A 25,651-nucleotide genomic window follows, 5' to 3' on the forward strand; every position below is an offset into this window, starting at 1 on the left:
GACATAAAACATATTGATGACAGATGGCTAAAATTTGTGTCCTGCAATAAAAACACAAAACTTGCACAATAGTAATATAATATTATTGCATATTCAGTCATGGCTATCTTTTGTGACTCTAAAGCAGGTCGTATATATAAAAGTTGTTAAAACTTAAGCAGAAACAATAAGGCATGTGTCCTCGGAGTCCTTCACAGTGGCATGCTTCAATAAAATCTTCTTGGTTTACAAGCTACATCATTTCGAATCAAAAACTCAAACTTTCAATAGCTATCTTCACTATCATCATTGGGAGTTGAAAGCACTGTCTGCTGGGGCTGGCATGGTGTTCTGCTTCTATAGATGTGTAGGCATAATTGTTTTATATGTAGTATGATCTTCCTCTGACCTTTGAACTGACTTACTCAGCCAGTTTTGGGGGTCTATAGATTTATGTGAACTTCAAACCACAGTGTAGCTTGTTGTTTTTCACATTGGTGAATCATTGCCCTAGGTGAAAGAAATGATAGTGACACAAAGAAATCCTAGGACTTTGGGAATAATAGTCTGATAGTTAACCACTAATTCACTAACCCACACCTACTAGTATTGAAAGTGAAGTGTACCAGATCAGGAATTAATTGTTTTTAACATTAATGCTGTTCCATGTTGAGTCTCACAATACTTACGAAGTGACTCTCGATAACTTACATTATTTCCTTCTGGACACTGTGTCGCACAAGTACACTTATGTTCTAAAATGTATACATTAAAAGTAGACAGTGTGCTGGGAAAATTTTTCTATCTTGTGAACTTAATGTAGCTGTTTTTTCATTGGTAAAAAGTACAATATAAAATATAGCATCAGTTATCCATGTTACTGAAGTAGCCATGTGAATCACGGCTGTGACCAGTGCAGTACATTTTGGCCAACCAAGATTTTAGAAGTCTTAAGTAGGACTTCAGTTATAAATGAGCTGGCTGGAAGTCTGTCTCTAGATGATCAGATTGCTTGCCACGACCTATAGAAACCTCCTAACTGCAGATAAAAACTGCATGTACTTCAAAAAATTAGCAGGAGCTCAACTTTATGGTTAAACAGTTTTGAAGCAAATGTGAGACATTTTGTATAGTTTAAGATCAAATTAAATACAATATAAAACCACTTTTACATTCATGGAATTACTGCTTACCTACTATTTACAACTCCTCCCTCCCTGACCACTTCAGATTTTCTATGTGTCCAATGTTAGTTCGGCACCCACTTTTACAGTTTAATAATTGTAAATTTCACTTAATGAAAATGTTTCAGGGTGTGAAGATACCATTTTAACACTGCTTGATTTTAGCAAGGCTTTCATTATGGTTGATTTCAGTGTATTACGTGCCAAAATGAAACAACTAAATTTCTCAAACAGTGCAATACTGTGATTCGACAGCTACTTAAAAAACAAATGTTAACGAATCAGCTGTGCTTCGGAGAAGTCATAGGGGAAAAATTGTTCTTTGTTGGAGGCACTTGGGGTTCTGTTCCTGGTCCAGTGCCTTTTTCATTGTATATCAATCTCTCCGATACTTGTCAGTGGTACCCAATTAGCATTTCAAAAAACAGTAAAAGATCTTGGCGTAATTTTGGATGAGCATCTAAGTTGGGAAGAACAAAATTTTGCAGCTTGCAGGAAACCTTTCTCCTGACTACATGCAATCGAGAAATTTAGAAAAATATTTCCACCTCAGATTAAACAAAAAGTAGTCTAGTCTTCAATCCTACAAATCTTTACTAATGTGACATTGTTCATCGCGGCACAAATAGCAAACTCCAGGTGACTCTAACTAGCAAGAACACTTGTGTAAGATATGTGTGTGACATTCAGATGCTTGATCGTATCAGTCCATTGTAGATGTTACCAGATAGGCAACATGATTGACAGCTGTGGCACTCATGCCAGTGCACAGTTTGCATACTGAAATCTTGGCTGTCCCTATTTTAAGCCAAACTTCAGTATAGTCCCAACAGAAGAAAAGTTGGAAACTATAACCTAGAGCAGTAGTATGAAAATGTGTGAACTATGTGGGAATTGTTGGGATATTATTTTATGGATTTCCAGTGAGACGTTAACAGACAGTGCATAGAGTACAGGTTTTTTTTTGGAATATGCAGTGATTTCTGAGGTTAATTGGGGCCTAATAGCACAACTTAAATAACTGTGATTGAAATGAGCACCAATAACACTTACAAAAATAATTGTCACATTGTTGGCCTTTCTAATGAAATGTGTCCTGGTTTATGATGTGTCAGTTAGGTTGGGACCTGTCAGCACAACTAAATTTAGCTGCACATTCTGCTGAATATCATGTCTTACAAATTATATTTCATTATGTCACCACATATCTGCATACAGGTAAAGTCGTGATAACATTTACAGAACCTTGGGACCTGTCAGTGCAACTAAAATTTAACTGCATATTCTGCTGAATATCACATTCTACAAAATTATATTTCATTGTGCCACTGCTTATCTTCATACAGGTAATGCCATGCCAACATTTATAGAATGCATTGGTTCCACTGTCATAAGTAATGTGCCAACAATTCCCAGCTATTATTTTACATTTTGCATATTTTTCCTTAAAAATAATTTTTTTACCGTACAACATAACATGTTTTATGATACGTTGTTAGATATAATTCTTACCTACTGTTTGGTGTCATATATATGTACGTAACATATGTTCAGGCCTTGTAATCACTTTTGGACTTTGGCTAAAATTTTAATTTAGACCTCAGAACTTTTGGATGTGTTTGTGAACTAGAAAACAAGACAGGAAAAAATCACCAGAAAAACTGATAAATCAATAATTATGATTTTTCTTAAAACTCCCAGTGTGTTCATGCAATGTTAGACTTGTGTAAGGCCAAGGATTTCAAATTAAAGGTCAGTACAAATAACAGAATTGCTTATTGATGTTTTATAACGTTTATGCTTAGCAAGTAATTTCCCGTCATTTACATTTTCCCCACATTTTACACCAGTTTTTTTTTTAGAGTCTTGATAAGTTTAAAAGAATGGTTTCTTGGTATAAACTCTCCTCCTCTGTCACTGCTGATTTTTTTTTTCCTTTGCTGGAGAGGAATGTTGTTACATTATGTAAACTTTATTGGTATGGTTTTGACTGACTCATGAATTATGTAAATTGCATTGCCATGGGGGTATTTCTTATGATCCATGATACAACTCCAGGTCCAGATCTACAGATCTCATGCAAACAAGAATCATGACAATTCAGGTTACAAGTGAAGCAGTACATGCTGAATCTTAAGGCTGTTAAACTTAATTGAATATTACAGATACTATGTGCTAAATAAAAGTTTTGATCTTATGTTTTATAATATTTTAAATTAGTATTGGGATTGTGAAAGAGTGTACAATGATAGCCCAAATGTCTTAAGTATGGAAACACCACATACTTTATCATTTTCCAGGACATTTGTCAGAGTCTGTCTTCCCACTGAATTTTATTAATGTATCTCTTTGTTAATTCTTAATTGTTAGCATAACCACAGTCAGTGAAGACAGAGTTCACTCTTGTACAAAAGTGTTTACTAGTTTACATTCAGTGACAACCTGTAAGCGTACAGTTTTAACCCCTTTTTTGCAAATTATATTCCAAAGAATGATATTTTCTTATTAATGAAAAAAAAAAAAAAAAAAAAAAAAAAAAAAAAAAAAAAAAAAAAAAAAAACTGTAACGGAACAGTAGATAGAGGCGTATAAAGACAGCTGTTGAAGTTTAATATAATATGTTATAAAATTTGAAAATCACCAATAATAAAATCCTGAGTATACCATGCACTGAATTTTGACTAAAATATCCTTAAACTTGAAGTCATTTTTTAGTTTCTATGTAGCTATGAAGCCTAACCATGTATCTCGCAACAATTTCCTGTGAACATAAATCTTGGAGGAGCTGGCTGTGGATGTATGCATCTCATACCACTGGTGAGCACTTGCCGCTTTCTGAACTGCTAAATTCAATGTCGGACTCAGGATCACTACAGTGATTCTTTTTCGAAAGCATTACTTAAGTGTAATGTAGGAGACAGTCTGAAAGCTGGTGTTTTGTTGTCAAGTATACACAGCTGCACACAGTAAAGACAATATCTAGCGGCAACCATCTCAACCAAAACATGACAGTTAGGCTATATATGGAGCACCAGATGCTCTCTAGTGGTCAAACACGTAACTATCAGTGCTGAAACGGATATAAGCAGGATTTTATTTTTTTGAAGGTCGCTTCTTAATCTACCCGAATATACTCTGGGTTTTATAAAAACGAGATACCTCAGTATTTGATGTTAAGCAGTTAGACAGATTTTTAGCATTTTTGTTTGTTTTTAAAAATAGTCCTGTTGTTACATTTTACAGGTATTCTGAGGTTTTATTGAGAAGAGTGAGTGCAGGCAATATTTGCTTCTCCAATATTCAGCGTGCTTTTGTTAGCCTGACAGCAGAAGGTGCAATTCCATTTAATGCTGAAGAGTTTTCAGACATAAATGAGCTATGAGCATTGGCTGAATTAATAGGCCCTTACGGTATGAAACTACTGAATGAGACTCTTATGTGGCATATTGCCAGTCAGGTACAAGAGCTGAAGGTAACTATCTGCATTTGTTCTCTCTTAATCATAATTATTCAATATATAATTTATTGAAATCAGATTTAAGAAGTGTGTGCATTGTAGTGTCATCAGCAGCTCTTACATTCAAAAATCGTAGAAGTTTCTGGCTGTGAAAGGTATCTGTATTCCAATTATGAATGTTTGGGTTCATTACTGTAAAACTTTATTTCACTGATGATATGAGAATTTGTTTCATCCTGTGTAGGAAGTTCATTCCCCTAATATCATATAACTTGAGATCATGTTGGCAGCACAACGAGTTTTCTGTGAATCAGGAGCTTCCTTCCTTCCTTCTTGAGAGTGGAACAAGTTTTCCAGAGCAGAATATTACTATTTTCTTGTTGATGGATACAAAGAAGATCAAGCACTAGTTTGACATCTTCCAATTTTCCATGGGGTGGAGGTGGTACAAAAAGTGGATCTCACTGTTAGACTGACAATACTTATTCATGTGGTCCTATTTTAGATACTCACAGATGGTTTTTAACAATTTATTTCTACATGTTTAAGCATCTTTTGTTGTTTATGTTTCTCATTTGTGGCATTTCTGAGTATATGCTCTCAGTTGAAAAAATATTCTTGGATTTCTTACCACATCCAGTGAGTATACATCCATGAACTTTTGGCCAAGTGCTCCTCAGTCTTTGTCAAGTGGTAACTGACTGCCTCATCCTTCTATAGCCATGTTACCATCTGCAACGTCACTGGTTCTCAGTCCATCACAATATAAGACAGTGTTTTTGTCCCATGTCAGGTGTGTTATCTTTAACATTGTGATAGCCATGTTCTACACTGTACTTACATCCAATCCACCTTCTTTATTGAGAGTGTTATTAGATATTTATATCTCTCTTAACTTTTTTTACTGTGCTATCCCAGAGACTGTTATCCCTTGTAATAATAGAGGTATCACTGAACACAGCATTATGTTTGTTTTCAAAGCGTTTTGAGCTACAACTAATTTCTCTGTGTAGAGTAGTTGCAGACTCCTCTCATGATTAATCCAGCATTTTCACAGGCCTCATGAGTTGGTGTGTTTTAACTGGAGGTCAGAAGATTGACTTGATGTTATTTCTCTTCAGCAGCTGGCCAATCTCCCCATTCCTAAACCACATAATGACAAAAAAAATCTTTTTTATTTTTCCTCTCAGGGGCATTTTACTTGCAGACACCTCCTGAAATTAAAATTTCTTGCTTTTTTTTGTTTGCCTACCACTTCGAATTTTTCATAATTTTTGTGACTGTCATTAGTTCTGTAAATCTTCCCTTCTTTCATGTTGTAAGTTGAAATACCTTTCTCAGGCATTTGAATTTTCTCAGGCATTTGAATTTACAGAATCAAGTGTTTATATACTTGCAGAAGAAAATGTCCACACCAACAATCTTCTCCTCGTGTAGCTTTATATCTTCTGTTTATATACTTGCAGAAGAAAATGTCCACACCAACAATCTTCTCCTCGTGTAGCTTTATATCTTCTGTTAATCCAGTCTGAAATGAACTCCCACAATCAAGTCATAATTGAGTGTCATTGGTGGAGTATAATATGAACAATCCCTTTTATAGAAAATCATACTATAAATGAAACAAGTCTGCCATTTACTTTAACCAAAACTAAACATACATGGTGATTCGATTTCATATCTCTCAGTTATCTTTCTTACGTGGTTGGTTATAGTTGGGCCTTGTTAATGCTATAGTGAAGTGCTACACTTTCCTATGCAACATTTTCTGCATTGCTCTTCTCTATATTTTTAACTGTTTGTCAACCTTTGTACAAGGATAAAATATCATCGAGATTTGACTACATGTCAATCGTCAAGTTTTCCTGGCACTAATTGCTCAGTAAGGTTTCAAGAATGAAGATGAAACAGATTAATTTTTTATCCACATAACTCAGCTATGGAATGTCTAACCATCTTCTGAGTTGAAAGTTAAAGTATGATCACCCCATGTGGTTTATAAATCTGCTGACTGTGCCAACGAACATGCAGCCACCGACTTTTAACAGATGAAGAAAAGTAACTCAGGAGTGTCAATGGGGGCAGGAAGATGCTATTGCCTTTAAGAGCAGACAACTGAAAGTAGCAGATCCCACCCATTATCCAAATCAAAACCATCTGTGCAGCTAAGTAAATTCTTCATACAATGATATTATAAATCCTCTTTGACGTCAGAATTGCAGTAAAAGAATTTAGATACCAAAAATTGTATATTGTCATCATCCACATAGCAGGCTATCTCAGTTAAGTGTTTGGTCATTACTGATTTATCCGAAGCTTCACAAAACTGCATTGTCAATATGCCTCACACTTCTTGAACAATATGTGTTGTTTGCTTTACATGTTATAGACCATACTTACGTGAGATATTGTATACACCTGTCTTTTTAAGCATCAGATCATCCTTCAAGCAATCAAAAAAAGTAGTGTTCATTGGTGCTGATCAAAATGTTACTTTATTGTTATGTTTGGTGAAGATCTGAACTATTTTGGCAGAAATACTCCTTACATCTGTTAGGATTTTTTTTTCGCATATAGTAGGAAATCCATCATTTTAAACCTGTCCTCTTCTGCTTATTGGTCTGTGTTCTGTTTGAACAGGAAAACCTTACACATTTTGTATGACATGTATCAATTATACTATCATTAAATACTCTCTTAAAATGTGCAAGTTCCTCATATAGGTGGCCTTTAACAGCAGTAATGTGCAAGTTCCTCATATAGGTGGCCTTTAACAGCAGTAATGTATGTCTTCTGTACAGGTGTCTTGAAGGGGTGATAAATGTCTTGTTTCAGATACAGTTTGAGTAGGCTTGCAGTAGAGTTCATGTTGTGGGGTGCTTTCATTTTTGCAGCAAACTAAGGCAAACAAGTTAAGAAGCATCCATCCTTTTTTATCTCCACAGTAAATCGTATATTTACAACAATTGAACTGAAATGGTTCAAGAACTGATATATTTTTCATTGCCATGCGGTCCACTGCTAAACTATCATCCACATACTCCTGAATACACTCATGAACAATCAAATTAGACACAGCAATTTACTTGTATGTTGTAACCCCTTTCACCTTTATAATGGTTCTGGGAAGCTATTCAAATCTATAATCTCTCAACTGCCAAGCACATTTCACAGAGAATGGTAGAAGCTTAAGCTAAGGCAGGCACATCTCCCTCCATGGTATACCAGGTGTACTTTATAAGACTGAAATCATGTTAGCTGGAAGGCCACACAAACACCCTCATGCCCTTGAAGTGTTCCTCAGATTATTCTGACACAATTCAGGAGTGCTGGCATGAAACATTGCCTTTCTGTAAGCTGAAGGTTGATCTCCATTATCAATGGGCTGAATACTGAAAGTTTAGTTATGTGATCCTCATATCATACATGAGTTTTTCTATCAAAATAGGTAAAATATTCACAAAAATAAAGAGAAAGTCTTTTATGAAAATGGTTACTGGTGTTGGTTACATGAAGGATGACATGATACTTTGCAGGGAAAGAGTATACAAGAGAGTGGAGTGAGAGTGGACTATTGTGTGTCAAACAAATAACATAAATTGTTCCTGAATGGAACATGAGTGATACACACTGCTGCTGGAGACCAGTAGATCAATGATGGCTGAATATTGCAATGAGATGGGCCACTCATTGGATTATTGCAGTATCTAAAATTTTTCAGCCACATCATCATGTTGGGATTGTGACAATAAGAATGTTATTAATCTCCACCTGTCAAAGGATTTACTTAACTGTGGTAGCAGCTTCAATTTATATTGTGCATTGTATCCAACAGTTTCAAGTAGACTGTTGTCAATAGATATTGCACAGGACTCTCGTCAGTGCTGCTTAAACTTGTGGGCCCAGATGGTGATCGTAAGTTCTGTTAGAAGAGGGTATACAGGGACGGCATGTCTCTGATGCCTGAGTGACTTCTCTTTGGCTGTTAATCTGTTGCTGTATGTACATTAGTATTGTCAGCGTGTTTATAAAGTGGATATGAGGACTGCATTGTCAGTTTTTCAACTCAGAAGAGAACCAGATATTTAACAGTTTAAATATTGAGATAAAATTGATTTCGCCTATGTCATTTGACTGGGTGATTATGTAGAGCATTCTCTTCCTTACCTCATTTGAAGCTTTCCCACAGGTCACATAATCACGTGTAGAAATCGAAGGTGGTAACTCATTAATATATGAGATGAAGGTAGTCACCCTGCCACGTTTCCCCGAGCAACACTAAAATTTAGTGTTGTATCTGTTCATGACATGCAATCTCACATAACATGCTTTGTTGGGCCCATTAGTTATGAGTCAGTCCAGTGTCATATTACCTAAATATTCCATATGAACTTGTTTTCAGTTGTATATGTCACTGCTGTACTGATTGAAAAGCATTTTAAAAGCCAAGTAACTTCCAATCCGTCTATTTCCCTTACCTGTATGATTATTGGAATAGTGCTAGAAAGGTGGATTGCATGAAATTTTGTAACCTCGATGACTGCCATGCAGAGTACCATTTTATTAGAGGTTGTTCATCAGTACTAAACTCAATGATGGTCTAGAATTTTCAGATAGATATAAGTGAGCTGAATAATGCAAATGTTACTGAATCTACTGGGTCTTTTTGCAATGCTTCTTATACTGTGAACTTGATATAGAATTAATAGAATATTTTCATGTAAAGATATTTCCATTTTGTAACAGATATAAATGGAATATTATGAAACCACTAGCTTTTGCACCTGATGTTTCTTCTGCTAGCAAATTTGGGGGGGGGGGGGGGGGGAGGGGGGGATAAATTCCTTGTCATATTAATCTGCTGTGTCTCCCTTGAGATGGAATTTTGGGTGATTGTATTTTTCAGTCCTTATGTAATTGTGCATCTCTCTGTCCTTCTCTGTCTTATATCCAGCAAAGAGAGAAGAGTTGAGTTTCCTCTCACCTTTGCCTAGTATTTATCCCTTGACCTTGTGCTCTGGTTCGGTTTACTACTTAATCCTCTAGCACCGCTCACAGTTGAGAAAGAATGTGACTCAGTTTCATCCACTATGCAGATTTAGGTCTTCTGTGCTTTCTGTAAATTTTTTAAGGTGGATGCTGAGATGGTTCCTTTCAAATGGACGTGACTGATTCGCTTCCCTGTGTTTGCCCAATCCGAGCTTCACTTTCTAATCATGTGACCATCAGTGGGTTGATGACCAATAATCTTTCTCCCATACTTTGTCTTGAGCAGTCTTGTATATTCCGTCCCCTTTGCCTCTTTAATCAAATGAAGGATTTTCAGGTCCTTATAGATGCCACTCTTGCCTTCTGTTTCATCTGCATCTTTGTGAAAGAATTTTTTTTCTATGCAGTATGAAACTGGAAGAATGTACAAAAACATGTGCTATAGAGATAATGCTAAATATACACTGCCCAATGGGATGCATAATGTATCAATGTCCTGCAGTTTTGCAGCTTTTATGTAAATAGTGATATGTGGTGTTATTCTCCCCAGAAGCATCTGAAAATATGAGGGCTATCCACAAAGTACATTATGTTTTGGAATTAAAAATAAATAAAGTATTGGAAATTTTTTTAATTATATACAGATGAAATCCACACTTAAATACTACTTTTCTACGTAGTTGCCATTTAAATTAAGGCACTTATTGTAGCGATGGACAAGCTTGGAAATTCATTCATCGTAAAATTCGGCCGCCTGCGCCTTCAACCACGTGGTTAATCAGTAACCCGGTAGAAATACGATTTTTGTGGATTTCCTGGAAAGAGGCACTACAATAAACTCTCAAAGGTATTGCAAAACTCTGCACAACCTCAGAAGAGCAATACAAAACAAGCGCAGGGGAAAGTTGGGCTCAAAGATCTTGCTGATTCACGACAATGCCCGGGCCCACACGGCAAATGCCACTCGTGAAGTTCTCGAATCTTTTAAGTGGAAGTTGTTTCCTCATCCGCCGTACAGTCCCGACCTGGCACCGAGCGACTTCCACTTATTCCCAGCAATGAAGAAGTGGTTGGCTATGCAGCGTTTTGATGATGACGCACAGCTTCAAGAAGAGGTAACCATGTGGTTGAAGGTGCAGGCGGCTGAATTTTACGATGAAGGAATTTCCAAGCTCGTCCGTCGCTACGATAAATGCCTTAATTTAAATGGCAACTATGTAGAAAAGTAGTATTGAAGTGTGGCTTTCATCTGTATATAATAAAAAAAATTCCAATACTTTATTTATTTTTAATTCCAAAACGTAATGTATTTTGTGGATAGCCCTCGTACATGATACATCAGTTCATCTTAAAATAAGTATTTAAGAGTAAATTATGTCTCAGATTGATGTGTTTTTCCTTTGTTCGGTTGTTGATGGTGTACAGAACTTTAGCAAGGAAGTAAAATAGCTTGTTAGTTCTGTTTCATAGTTGCCTTATTTGTACCTTGATTGGATTAAAGTATCAGTGAGTTGAGTAGTCGGGGTCAGGTGTCACTCAACAACTGTTATATTTTGATCTCCGTGCAATTACTGCATTTTATATTTTGTAAGTGCTTGCCCAACCTTATCAGCTTTGATTGGTTGCATGGGAAGGCAAATATGTTTAACTTATATAAGGTTAGGATCACAAAAAGATAAATCTTTTGTTTGCATATACTGGTACTATCTTGATACTGAGAGGCCGTTATAAGTATCCAAGCGACAGTCACATGAGAAAGAAGTGGAGAACTAAATATTGGGCGATTTTGTGTAATATAATATGCCTACAAAGGGGGTGGTGGCGTAAGTGAAACAAAGCAACATTTGTTTATGAAGTTAGGCTTTTCAAAATTTTTTAAATGCATGTTTTGTCTTTCCCACACAATTTTTGTAAAGTGTTTTTAAGTAACTTATTCACTCAGTTGTTTTTAAACCTAAGAAGAGAGAGTATTTGCACTAAGTGGATATTATATTGTAGGTGCTTTCAAAGCTGTCCTAGCATGCCATGCAGAATTTATTATTGTGTTTCAGGTTTCTTTTTCACATTTGGTCAAAATCACAGTTTTTATCAGATTTACAGTTTATTTTTATTTATGAATTAATTGGTTACAGGTTACTACACATCCTCTTTCCATAATGTTTTCTGCAGTGGGTCAGGTTTCTTTATGAAGCAAGAACCAGTAATTTCTGGTGTTAGTAGTTATTTGTTAACACCTTGCATAGATATTCTGTTGATATAACCTGTTAACATCTTATAAAACAAGAAATGTTTATAGAAGGTCCTGGGTGGAATTCACATAATAGATTTCCTGTATAGTTGAGATGCTTTCCTTAACTTTTGGATTATGTCTTCCTTCAAAGCTAACTATTTCAGAAAACGCACTGCATACCTCAACTCTATGGTATATCATTACCTTTTCTCTTTTCTTTATTTGTAAAAAGACAAATTAAATGGCTATGCATGTATTGGCCATCTCCAGTATGTTTTGCCTCTGAATGCTGCTCTCCTTACATTTTGCATTTCATCCCTTTTTGTGAAGGGCACACAATTTTTCAGAAAGAGAAAAGACTATGTATAATATGCCCGCCCGGTTAGTCATGCGGTCTAATACATTGCTTTCTGGGTGGGAAGGTATGCCAATCTCCGGCATGAATCTGCCTGGCAGATTAGTGTTGGGGTCGGGTATGGCAGCCAGTCTGTGGATGGTTTTGAAGGCGGTTTTCCATCTGCCTCAGCAAATGTGGGCTGGTTTCCCTTATTTCGCCTCAGTTACACTATGTCGGCGATTGCTGGGCAAACACTTTCTCCACGTACGTGTACACCATAATTACTCTACCATGCAAACATTGGGGTTACACTCGTCTGGTGTGAGACGTTCCCGGGTGGGTCCACTGGGGGCCGAACTGCACAGTAACCCTGGCTTCAGTGTGAGGCGGCGTTGGGGTGAGCGGAATGCTGTAGCATGTTGTAGGGTTGTGAACCACTGAGGGCTATGGCGGGGATGAAGCCTCTCCATCGTTTCTAGGTCCCCAATTCCATACAGTACAATGTATAATAATCTGAGACGTTACAAAACTGACTCAATATTAGTCACCTACATCTGGAATCTGAATATTGGATATCATAGTCCAGTGAATACATAATTCTTTAATGCTTCACATCAAGTGCCTCCAACTTCATAGCATGTGGTTTAATTTGAAATGCACAGTGAACATACAGGCAATCGATGTATTTCAGGTTGTCTCTCCATATATATGGTTACTAGTGTGTCAGTCCTACATGGAAGTACAGTGTGTTTCGAGATTCTTTTTTCAGAACATATAAAAATTATGTGCTGCATTCCATATGGAAGATAGCTGTACTTGATACACTTATGACTTTTGAATTTATATCAGACATAGGTCACAGCAGGACACATAGCAAGAATTCTTGGCAATTTTTACCCTGGCGTAGTTTTTATCTCTTCTACATTAGGACATGGAATGAATGTTTGGGCAAGCTTGGGCATAACTTGTAGTGTCTTGGTTGTGCCACCATTACCTCAGTTGCCTGGTCTCATTATTTCTCATAATTTTTGTGAAATGTGTCTCTCATAATTCCCATTGTATATTCTCCAACTGATGTTATACATTTGAAAATGATGTTGTAGTTCGTTGAAACCGGAAATGTAACCACATTTTTTAAAGAAAATATTTTATGTACTGTGACAATGGCTTCACTGTTGTAGTGTCAAATAAACATGTAAGTTATATTTTGGTCACACTCCTTACGACAATTATGTCAGAATATAGATATACGATTACTTACTTCAGCATGATAATGTGTGAATGATACTTATTTGTGGTTTATAATTTTACTTTGTTGTTTGCCTCATTAAATCCGACTTTTTTTTTCCATTTCAGAAATTGGTAACTGGTAATAAGGATGTTTTAGTATCTCTGCGAACTAATTTTGACAAGCCAGACATAATGAAAGAGCAGTTCAAGAAATTGCAGCGTAAGTTGTTGTCCTTGATATTATCTCGAAAAAGACCCATTGTTGCATTTATGTTTAACATGTTTCTTCCAATGAAAGCTTTGCGTGTAACTGTGTCAAAAGAAACTTGCTTACACCTTCTCATATTTCAGAAGTTTTACTAACAATTCAAAAATGTTTACTGTCAAATTTCAGCGTATAATTCTTGCACTCATTAGCACTAACATAGTGTGAGTACTAAAAAAAAAAAAAAAAAATACATTGATACTCATCATTCTTTTTTTCTGTATGTGTATTGAAGTAAAATAAACTGTGGATCCTTAGCTAATTTTTCTGCAAATATATCTGACAATTTTCAAGTAAATGAGCATTTGATTGAATGATAGTATTCTGCCACAATGCCACTGGATGGATTGAAGTATACCACACATATTTCTATTTATTATTCTTAACAACCACAGAAAAAAAAATGTAATGATAAAGTTTTGGGAGTATTGCCTCACTTGGCTTTTGGTAAGGTTGCTAAGTATCAGAGGAACAAAGTCAAGTTGGTGAATCTAATTCAAAGCATTTGTCTCAAAAGTATGTAACCTTCAATTAAATCAATTTCATGATAAGGTGAAGTAGTCATGCATAGGCTTAAAAAGGAATCGACACATCAGTGAGAGGCAAGACAGCACAGTCATGATAGTACCACAGTACATCATCAAATGAAATATGCTTTTGAATTTTATCACAGAGTAGTTAACATGAAAGGCATAAAATTTGCAGCAGCTGAAATAACAATGCTTGATAGGGGGTTTGAAATTTAATGTGGATTATGTGTTGGCATGTAGTACAATTAATAACTTGATAGCCAAAAGTAAAGAAGCTTTGGATCAGGGACCACCTCCAGTATTAATTTCAAACAAAATCATAAGGAAAATAGCTAGCATAATCTAAAAACAAATGAAATGGGAAAAGGAGCCATGGAATGTCAGATCTGAATTACATATAACATGAAATTAATAAGAAATTGGAGACATGGATTTCCATAGCAGTTAGAATGAATCATAAAGAATTTCTTCATTTTAACATTTGGGTGTTTGTAGGATCAGCTATGGAATGTGAGAGAAGTGCTATGTAAGCCATACAGGCCCAATCATTAATGACATGTTTAAGCAACACATGCGTTTACAAGTAGTAGTAATGTTTTGTCTTTTGGCATACAGATATGGTAAGTAGGGCATGAGGCCCCAAACATCGACAGTAGAATTCAGATCCTTCATAAACTGAATAAGGGAATGTTCAGACACTCTCTAGGAGATTAAAATGTGCAATATTTTTTACAGACTACTGGTATCCTAAACAAACTGAATTCCAAAACTGAAAATTCCTCTAGAATGTTGATGGAATACTACATGCCATGTTGCATTTCTTGTGTTTCGTTTGTTAATATCAGAGAGTGCAGTAAATGTTTCTGCTCCTTCACATTGATGTTGTATTCTCATAGTTTGCTTCTATGTGTCGTACCATATAGTTCTGCTTCTACATATCATACCATATACTTTGGACCTGTGCTCTCTGTTTGATTCCATGTTACCCTTTGCCATGCCATGCCTAATTTCAATATTACTAGGTTTATATTCATTTTTTGCTTGTTGGCTTTTGCTTTACATTTTGAGATGATTTTTAAGGATGTATCAACATCATGTTGCATGTTGTGAGACTGTCTGTCTTTGTATGCTTTCCCAGCTTTCTGATTTGGGGCACCATGTAATCTGGTTTTGGGATTTTGTGCATACACCTAATAGTGGCCAACTCAGTTTAGTACATAATCCCATCTTTTACCTTTTTATTGTTTTATTTTTTACTGTTTTATATTAATATTTTCTCTTTGTTCGGATGTTGTCATTGCTGCATTTGCTAAGAAGAATAATGAGAAATGTGTGTGGACACTAGTGTGTATGTTGTTGTTGTATACTGGTTTTACTGTAACTTTTATCCCATTTTAAATATTACATCTATGATTATGTACAAATGAAAGGTACTCGATTTTCGTAAGGCCACATGTTCCTATCTTTTTATCCAGTATATTGAGAAGCTGATATACTGTATAAATAAAATTGGTACAAAAATTTTACAGCATGTAATTATTACTGTTACAGTTCATAATTATTATACTGTTGGTTGTTTCTCTGTTAAGTGACCTCCGTATGAACCATCCACAAAGTAAAAAGGTACACAGAACTTTGTTTCTCTTCCTGTTATTCATATACTGCTATTTGTTGTTTGCATAGGTTTATGAAGATTACTGCAACGTTATTTGAACTACGCATAAAGTGTATCTCATTATTGAAGCTTATCATGAGCAATTGGCCACAAGGTGTCAGTGTACATTGTCCAGAATACTCATACACTCCTGTGTTGTATGTTACATCAACGTTGTTTGAGGGAAGCTTGGTGTCACGTCTTTAATTGTGAAATCCAGTAATGTGATAAATTGTTTTATTACATGATTTCTCCTTTACTGTATGCTGACAACTTTGACTTGTGTTTAACCCTCGCAATACCAAGAAGGGAGTACTTTATGCCAGCCTTTTGAAAATATTATAATTTAGTCAGTTATTTTATATTTCAAAATTTTTTATTTAAAAAATTATTGTATTTAATAAATGCTTCTATCAGATTCCATAAATGTTTTAAATGTTTCAGTTAAACTTAAACCAAAAATGTAAGTTGTAGCTGTGAAGTCACTTTCCACAGTGAATGCTGTATCCAATATCTGCAGTTTCAGGACCTTCCTTACATATCAGTGTCTCTTTAAAAAGTAAGTTGTAAGTAAAAGTCAACAAAAGATAATGTAATTTGCAGTTTTTAAATTTTTTTCTAGTGAACATAAAGCACTCCCAGCTTGGTAGTACAGATGTAGATGTTGATAAGAGTGATCTAAAAGATATTTTTGGGTTCTGGATCCTCCTTACATATAAGTACCTCCTTGCACAGTGCGCACATGGTATGCAGTTCCTTACATACTGTTCAATATCCTGTCTCCTTGTTCTCCACCAGTATTGTTCAGTGATTCTGTGGTCAGTTATTCTTCATCCCCCATGACTTGCAAACACATGATGGCGCATTTCCTTAAACACTTCGTTCCTCAGAGCTGCGAGTGCCACAGTGCGTGACCTGAACTTCGTCATCCTTTACAGTAGTGCGTGGTGCATAGCGAACTGTGACTACATCCTAAATAATTGGCAGTCTTCATCAGTGGTCTGCACTATTTGCTTCTCTGAAAGGCTTCTACCAACCACTGCCACTTAATGCATCGATGTTGCTGTGTTTGCCACTGTGATTGTGTACTACCTCCTAATCACGTTTGCTTAATTTTAGTGCACAATAATTTAATCTGCTCAAAGGATCTTTCAGTCTAATAACAACTTTAATGCCATATGGTCTGTTATATTTTTAATTTACTAATGGACAAGTGACAATGAAAATGGGTATATGACACTCAACATTTCCTTCTCTGTGGTTGAGTAATTCCTCTTGTCTTTGTTTAACTGCCTCAGTTTGTATGCCATTTGTGCTCCTTGTCATTCACATCCTGACTTAGAATGCATCCTATCACTAGGTTGCTTGCATTACAGGACAGGATAAACCATTTCTCGTAATTTGGAAATATTTACACCGGACTGGTTGTTAGTGCCTCTTTCAGTTTCTCAATTGTGTTATGACAGTCGAATGTCCGCCGTATTTTACGCCCTTTTTTTAACAAATGCATTAACAGCCTAGCAGTTTCAGCAAATCATTTGACAGATTTTCTGTAATAAGTACTTTGATCTAAAAATGAATGGAGTTGTTTCACAGTTTGCAGTGGTAATAAGTCATTGACAGCATGTATCAATCTTTGGTAGGTTTTCATACCATCTTGGCTAATCACATGGCCATTCATTTTTGTTGATGCAGAGTGACATTTTTCAATATTTCATGTTACGTGAGCCACACACAACCTCTTAAATACCTCCTCCAGCTCTTGTGGGTGTACCTCCAAATCCCTAGAAAATAATGTAATGTTGTCTAAATAGACCATACACTGATATGGTTTTAACTCTCTTAGTACTGAATCTAATAACCCCTGAAACATGGATGATGCATTCTTCAGCCCAGATGGCATCCCTTGATACGTGTAGTGTCTCCAAGGAACAGTAAATGTTGGCTTTGGCTGATCTTTGGAGATATTTGTAGTGTCATCAAGGAACAGTAAATGTGGGCTTTGACTGGTCTTCGAAAATTAATTCCAACTGATGATACCCACTCTTTAAACCCATCATGGAGAAATAATTACATTGACCCAGGTTGTCCATTGTTTCCATTATATTTGGTATAGAATATGTGATGAATTCCTCCATTAACGGATGTAAGTGCCAAGGTATTCTGTACGCTTTTTAATAGAAATGAGTCTTATTCCCCACTGTGTCATGGGTGTCGCTGGTACTGGTCCACTAGGATTGAACAAATCTGCAAATCTCTTTTCCTTTTCAATGCTGTACCTTTTTGCGTAATGCAGATGCTTCGATGGTTTGCTTGTGGCAAAGGTCTCCACTCACCCTATCTAAATTGTCGTCATCATTTAGAATGTCCGAATCAGAAATCGTTAACCCTTTTGACAGATCCACTTCGTCAGACCCAAACTGGAACCACATATTCTCCATTTACTTCCTGCATGCATGCATGCATGCCATGCTCTTGCATATAAAATGTTGTGATGTATCCAGTTGTGTTCCAACAACTCAGTAATACATAAAACGTCATCAGTAGGTCAACACCCACACTTTCCCATACCTTGTACTACTCTGGTAATGTGAACTGAACTTTAATGATGGTGCATTCAGTTTACTTGGCTCCACCATCATGATTGGCGAACCTTCTGACAGTGCATCATTTGCAGCAGTCATTTGAAGCTGGAATAATGTCCCACTGGGTTCGATAGCGTGCTGCGATAGATCAGTCTTTGCATGATGCTTACTCGGGAAATCCAGCCCACAATTGCACAGTACCCCTCACCAATAAGGGGCAATACTTTTGTATATTCCTTAAAATTCTTTGTTACAATACAAAAACTTAACAGTGCTGACCCCAATGATGCCACATTGTTCCACATAAATCTATATTGCAGAGAATAAATCTGTTCCCACCTAGGAGGTGTAGACTACTTACCAACACATGAGCCTCTGTGTCCAGTAAAAGCTTATATTCTGTTCTGTTTACCATGCCAACCACATAACACTCTGCCTCTGCATGCACCTTAGTTGCATTGCGCTCTATTGGGAGTACCATCTTTCTGTGAGGAATTCCCATTGTCATTTAATGGACTCTTACTATGATGTCACTCTCTTTGCTTTTTATTCTGACAATCCTGCACGCAGTGTCCTACCACCCCACACTCATGGCATTGCGCTACAATCCTGCTCTGCAGTCAGTGGCATTGTTTCTGAATGTAGTCTACACATCCACACCTGTAACACTTCTGACAGAAAAACACTATGGTTATCACATACCTGTGTTGCTATGTCTATTTCCCATAGTTGTGTAGCACTCTTAGTGACAGCAGCTGAATCCTTTGGATTCTTCATCCATACTGTTCTTGGCAAATTGGGTGGGAGCTCCCTCAAAAACATGTGCTTTGCTTCTTGTTGGATAATTTTATCCATCTCCTCATCTCGTATTAATTTATACATTTGCACATAGTTTCTGAGAATGTTTTCATTGAATCATTTCGTTTCTGAGACATACCATTGAGCTGCTGCCTAAAGAACCTGGAATGGTTCTTCTTGAGGTAGTGCTGAAAGAATCTACTCTTGCATTGTTCAAATATATGTGCCCTGTTCAAATCCTCATGATACAATGCATATGTTTTTTTTTTCACCCAAAAATCATAACTGGGCCATGTGCAAACATATTTCGTTTGACCAACCACCCAGACTCCAGCAACTCCCAAATTGTCAATAAATTCTGACTCATTCTGTTGTTTTATCCAAAGAAGGGGTTGCTAGATTAGCTGCAGTTGAATCCACAGAAAGACAAGTACACAGAATGGAGCTTTTGCCTCTACTGTCCAAGCTAGTTCACCCTCTTTATGCACATCATCAGCTGTTAAAGTATTGACTTATTTTGGTAAAGCAGCATTAATTTCCTTCAGCCTTCTACCTCTATCACCAAGTAGTCAATCACTTCCTGCACCATCACTCTTGTTTGAAACCCTGGTATTTGTGCAAATTCTATCTGCCAAAACCACAACACACTTAAAGTGTACCACAAATTGACCAAATGAGGACAGCTACTACTAACACCCAGGCATAAGAACAAAATAGATATTAATTCTTATGTCAGATCATTGCCCATTTGTATTCTGAACATATTTGCCTCATCTCCATAACGTCGGCAAATTCTACATGTAGCTGCACCAGACTGCATATAAGATAGTTCGTTTCTCGCTAGATTACAGTGTTGGCATCTCACTGGCTGTAAATAGTATTCTCTGTAGTTTCCCTTAACTGCGACAAATTCACAGGTCCCTCAGGTTTCACAAACTGTACTTTCATGTTTCTATGCACATCAATTCTATCCAACATGACCATATGCAAAACAAAATAAAAAGACCACAAAAATAAAAACCTCACTCAAAAAACTCATACCATCAAAAATACATGTTGAGGTTGGAGATGTGGTCCTGGATCAAGCTACAGATGTCAATACTAGTGTCTGACACCAAACGTAGAGGCCGAGGTTGGTTGGCCACTACAGTGAATGGTGGAACTGGGGTGGCAGAGTTCAGGAAGCCATTGGTTCACTACCGTCGGTGGGGTAGCGGAGGGGCAGCAAGTGCATGTCTTGTTGTCACCTGACATTTTGTCATGAAAACAGGATTCTTAAAACATTCGTTTATTGCTCATCAAACAACAACAGTTGTGATGATTCTCGGAGAAGCCAATGCCTCCAGACCATAAGCTGTATACAGTTGGTGAGAAGGTGCTGTGGTCAGTGAGCAGCTTGTTGTTGGTGACTGCCCACAGCATCCTTCGGCCAGTGAAGTGATGGTGGCGCAACTTGGCCAGGATGGTGATTCCACCAGCAGATGGCAGCCACAGTGATGGCCACACAGACTAGAGGCAGCTTGTGGCTCATAGCAGATCAGCAGCATCGGGATGAGCACAAACAGCAGGAATGGAGGTAGCAGCCGCAGAGTTTATCGGTGGTGCCTAGTTGATCCGTGGAGAGTCGTAAACCAGCGTAGGTTCCAACTTGGAGCTGGTGACTGACAGACTGCATACTTCTGTCTAGAAATGAGTAGCATTTATACGGGCTTGGCCCATCCTTGTTTTGCCAAGGCATCAGTTCCAATCACGTAAGCAACAACAAAAGTGTGGCTTGAATGTGAAGCCATCAGATCACCCATGCCCCAGAGACTCTTCCTTTTTGCTACGTCAATGATATTACAACTCTGGTCCATCTGCTGGCTATGTTGTGACTACTTGATGCTGTGGTGGCAGTACTTGTATCATAACTTCAGGCCTGGTGTAAGTGTCTGGGAAATATTCAAAACGTATTGATAATCCAGGAAAACAAACTAGGTACTACTCAGAATAAAAAGCATAGAAAAGACTGTTAAATTTGAGGAAGAGTTAAAAGGTAACTTAGTCTCTCCCTTCTTTAAAATGTAAAAGAAAATTTACAAGCTAGTTATTTTAGGAGACTTCTTTTCCAGACTATAATATCCAGTGTGCTAACCACTGTGCCACCTTGCTCAGTGTTACTTTTCAAATCTGAGGCCAAAAACCTGTAAAATAGAAGTTCTGCTATTGATTTAATAGATTCATTGTCATTCAAAATGTAAAAACTCTTTGCTATCCTGTTACATACTGTAAATTTAAATAACTTCTCTTAAATTTTGGTACCAATAAACATAAAATCTGTGTGACAGTAAATCTCATCTTTGGTTTCTTGTATTGTAATATTGTGAAAAAAATCTCTAATAACTAATAATTAAAACTAATTAGTACAGTTACTTTCAGTGTAAGCTGCTTATGTAAAAAAACTAAAAAAAATATTACTTCTTTTTTTCTAGATGTTGACAATGTGTTGCAAAGGATGACAATTGTGGGGGTGATTTTGAGTTTTCGGCAGTTAGCACAATCAGCCTTAGTAGATGTTCTAGAAGAAAGAATACCATTTCTTTTGAGCTCCATACTTGATTTTTATAACCATCTTCCTAGTGGAGACTCAATGGTTAGAGTTGCTGTTGTTCAGGTAATGTCAAGTGTTTTGGGTAAAACAGATCTGTTAGTAGTTTTTCTTCTATTTACATAGTAACAAGTAAGTGCTTAAACTGAAATATTCTTTTTTAAAAAGAAAATAGTATTATTTTTATAATGGATTGAGATTCTCACAATTGTGTAGAAATATAAAAACATGAAAAAATTATAGTGGCACAAAGTGAAAGTTGCTCTGTGCACCCTGTTAGACTGTCTCATGATCCAGCATATGTCACAGAAAGCAATTTGTACTTTGTATATTTTAGATGAACACTTTCCTTCAAGAGAAATGTGTAAATTACCTTAAAACTGACTGCCAGCATGGAGATGGACTTAGATCTGGAACTAATTAAAGAAAAATAAATTGCTCATTTGGCAAAATTATCCTGGATTTCAGCATATTTTCACATTGTTATCTAAAATTAATAAATCTGTAGTAATGCCCAAGCAAATTGTTCCCAAAATAATTTTACTCAAGGAAACCTTTTTTCTTCCTCATCTCTGATAAAACTGTGATCAACAAATAAATTGTATTGTGCAGAAAGTTCAGGATTTTAAGTTATTTTAATAATGTTAAATATTAAGTACAGACAGAGAGATGAGACAGACAAATTGTGTGTGACCACTCTATTTACTGGCTGATGAGGTGGCACACCAGTCAGGCTAGCTATGCATTTAAAAGGTCTTGCATTTCTTCATCGTCATCATTATCATTGTGGTATCGATAGCTACGGTGCCACAGCGTAGGTGCAAGTTCTTAAGTTGGCACTACGACAGACACCGACGACAGCGCCCTCTAGCTGGCCTTGTTGAGCTCTACGAGTGCCACTGCAGATTCTACCCATTTGATTCCAAGAAGACGATCTAGCAACATTGTTTCTATTTCACAGTCGGCGAACCTCTACTTGTACGCAAAGTTAAGTAAAGGTGATTTTAGTTTCACACTGCAGTGCCAATAGTTCTACCTCACCTGCTCCTCCTTGCTTCCTGGCTTTGGCCTACCTTTGTTTTCAGGAGCAGACCCACGTGCCGCCTTCCAGGCGGTATACAAAAATAATCAACATCATCATCATCTTCTTCTTCTTCTTCTTCTTCTTCTTCTTCTTCTTCTTCATCATATTGCACATAAGGCATTTTCCTGTCCGGACTTCTCACTGTTTCCCATCACCTTTTCTCTTATCTTTGTAAATATCTTTTTTCAGCTGGTTGACAGCAGCAGGAAGTTTTTGGAAGACTAACATCTTCCATTCCTATCAAATGTTGAAAACGTGCAGAGTTGTTTATTTTATTTGCTTGTGAGAAAAACTACTCATGATGTGGAATGCATTGAAATATACAGAACACAGCATCTGCATTGTGTACAGCTGTGGATATTTGGAACCGATATGTTTTTGAACCCCTTCCTATTCTGCTTGTAAATGTTGTGTATGAAAAAGATAGCTTATACACGCATGAGCCCTGTTCTTTTACTGAGGTCCTTCTCCAGCATTTTCAGTGTGTACTGTCAGTAAAGATAAAGATCAACTTTTTCAGCCAGGCACCTGTGTAGTATGGATGTAAACAAAATTATATTTCTTTGCTGGTACATGTGTCATAATATTGTCAGTCCAGTCCCCACTTGACCTTCAGAATATTGTATGTGTATGATCTTTAAAACTAAATGGGTGTTTAGTTCATATGGATAAACTGAAATACTGTGCTATGGTTTATCACTAATAAAGATTAATTAAAAGCTGGTGATGGTTTACATGTAGGCTGCTTCTTAATTTTTAACATGTAAGCAGTTGACAACTCAGTTTTAAAGTAGCTCTAGTTCTCTTTGAAGATGATCCACACCAAGGAAATCACAAGACTACAACAAAAGATGAAAATATTAAGAAAATGCACCATATTGTATTACATTCCTAAGTGCAAAAAATTTTGTACCTTAGAAGTGTTTAATCGCTACACAGATTGTTTTTACAGCCATAAATCGGTATTTTGCAGACCTGAAATCACAATCCAGAGATGAAATCTATTCACTTTGGCAAAGTGCATTGATGTAAAATAAGCCACTTTGGAAAGTAAGAAAATTTTAAGAATAATCATTACCAGGTTGAGAAATTTTCTCCTTGTTTGTGTAGGTTATATTTTTAGTCATGCACTCCTTGACATTCAGTTGCAGAGCAACATCTCCATAAGATACATCATTTCTCTAAGGTAGTTACACTATTGTGTGTCATTAGTTTGAGATTCCCAGATACTGAGCTCAAGTTTTATCTCATATAAGTGTAACTCAGTTTATAGTTATGTTGTTAGCACTTCCTGCAAATGATTTCCAGATATTTGAGTATTTTTAATTCATAAGCAACTGTACAAAATCTTACCATTCACATCCAAAACAAAAATCCAGATACAAAGTGGGGCATCCATGACTTTCTTGAAATTATGAGATTTAAATTTGTGCTAGAATAAACTGAATGAAGTACTCAAAAAGATACAGTGATTAAAAGCAAATAATTTTCACCACGTGGTCACATTTTTGCAATTATTCAGTGTGGAAATGCTTGACACATCTTCTGTTTTAGTTTTTATTTGGTCATTGACAGTTTCGTGAAATGGTTCATTCTGATTATGCATGGTTCTTTATGCAAGTGTTATTAAAAAATTTTTTTGTCCTGTTTCCTACCTTGTTACTTGTCAAATGTATATTGTTTAGTGACACTGTTGTGAAACCTGCAACAAGCAGCTCATGACATATCTCACATGATATCTACTGTATCTCACATGATATCTAGTGACAAAGCAGGTGTATAGAGGGAGTTACTAGCAGTTTCTGTGCATATCACTCACTGCTGTCTTTGGTAATGGAGGCATTTTGTCTGGGTTATGAAACGGATAACACCTGGGCCGTGGACCTAAGGGTGCAGTATTTCTTAAACATCAAATTTATTTGCATGAGTCTGTTGCAAAAGTGTGTCATAAGTAGATTAGTGTCATTAAAGTCAACAACCATGTTGAACAGTGGAGAGCTCCACTTACCATTGATGCCTTTTGTTAACAGTATTATTTATGGTGGGGTTTGAGAGCTCACCGATATTCTACAGTGTATGAGCGAAATATCGTAATGGAGCAGGAGAAAGTAATGCCTACGACACTATTTCAGCAAATGGTGCTGCATACTTTGTTCTGAAAACTCAGTATAAAGACACAAATGTATTTGCACTACTGAAACTGAACCGCTGGTTGTTAACAACTGGTAGCATTTTCTGATGAGTTTTGTTTTCTACTTCATAGGACAGATGGGCTTTGATCACATCCAGGGAGAAAGATTGGACAATAATCACTCTGTGACCATGGTGGAAAAACATAATTATGAGGATGCAGTATTATAGTCTAAAGAAAATTTCCGTACCATTCATCTACAAAGAAGGCATGCTTGCTCGATTTGGGTACAAATTTGTCCTCAGATTTTATGTTCACCCATAGTTTATATGTTACTTGGGAAGAGTACTGTCTTTCAGTTAAATTAATTTTTCTCTCTCTTATTCTAGGTACTTCATTTGCCCTAGACACAATCACAAGCCCTTTGATATTCACCCGTAGTTAACATCCCTTGGTTGGGTAATATCTTTCAGTTAGATAATTTTTTCTATCTCTTATTCTTGATACTTTATTTGCCCTAAATGCAGTCATAAGGGTATATGACATTACAAATAACTAGACAATAAAGAGTAATAAACGAGTATTCAACCGTGAGAGAGAGAGAGAGAGAG

At 36.6% G+C, this 25,651-nt stretch overlaps 1 pseudogene; it reads left to right on the forward strand.

Annotated features, from left to right (window-relative positions):
* Positions 1 to 25,651, forward strand: part of LOC124722310 — a 145,912-nt pseudogene that overhangs the window by 115,011 nt on the left and 5,250 nt on the right.

This window comes from Schistocerca piceifrons, chromosome X (assembly GCF_021461385.2).
Source record: "Schistocerca piceifrons isolate TAMUIC-IGC-003096 chromosome X, iqSchPice1.1, whole genome shotgun sequence".
Lineage (NCBI taxonomy): Eukaryota > Metazoa > Arthropoda > Insecta > Orthoptera > Acrididae > Schistocerca > Schistocerca piceifrons.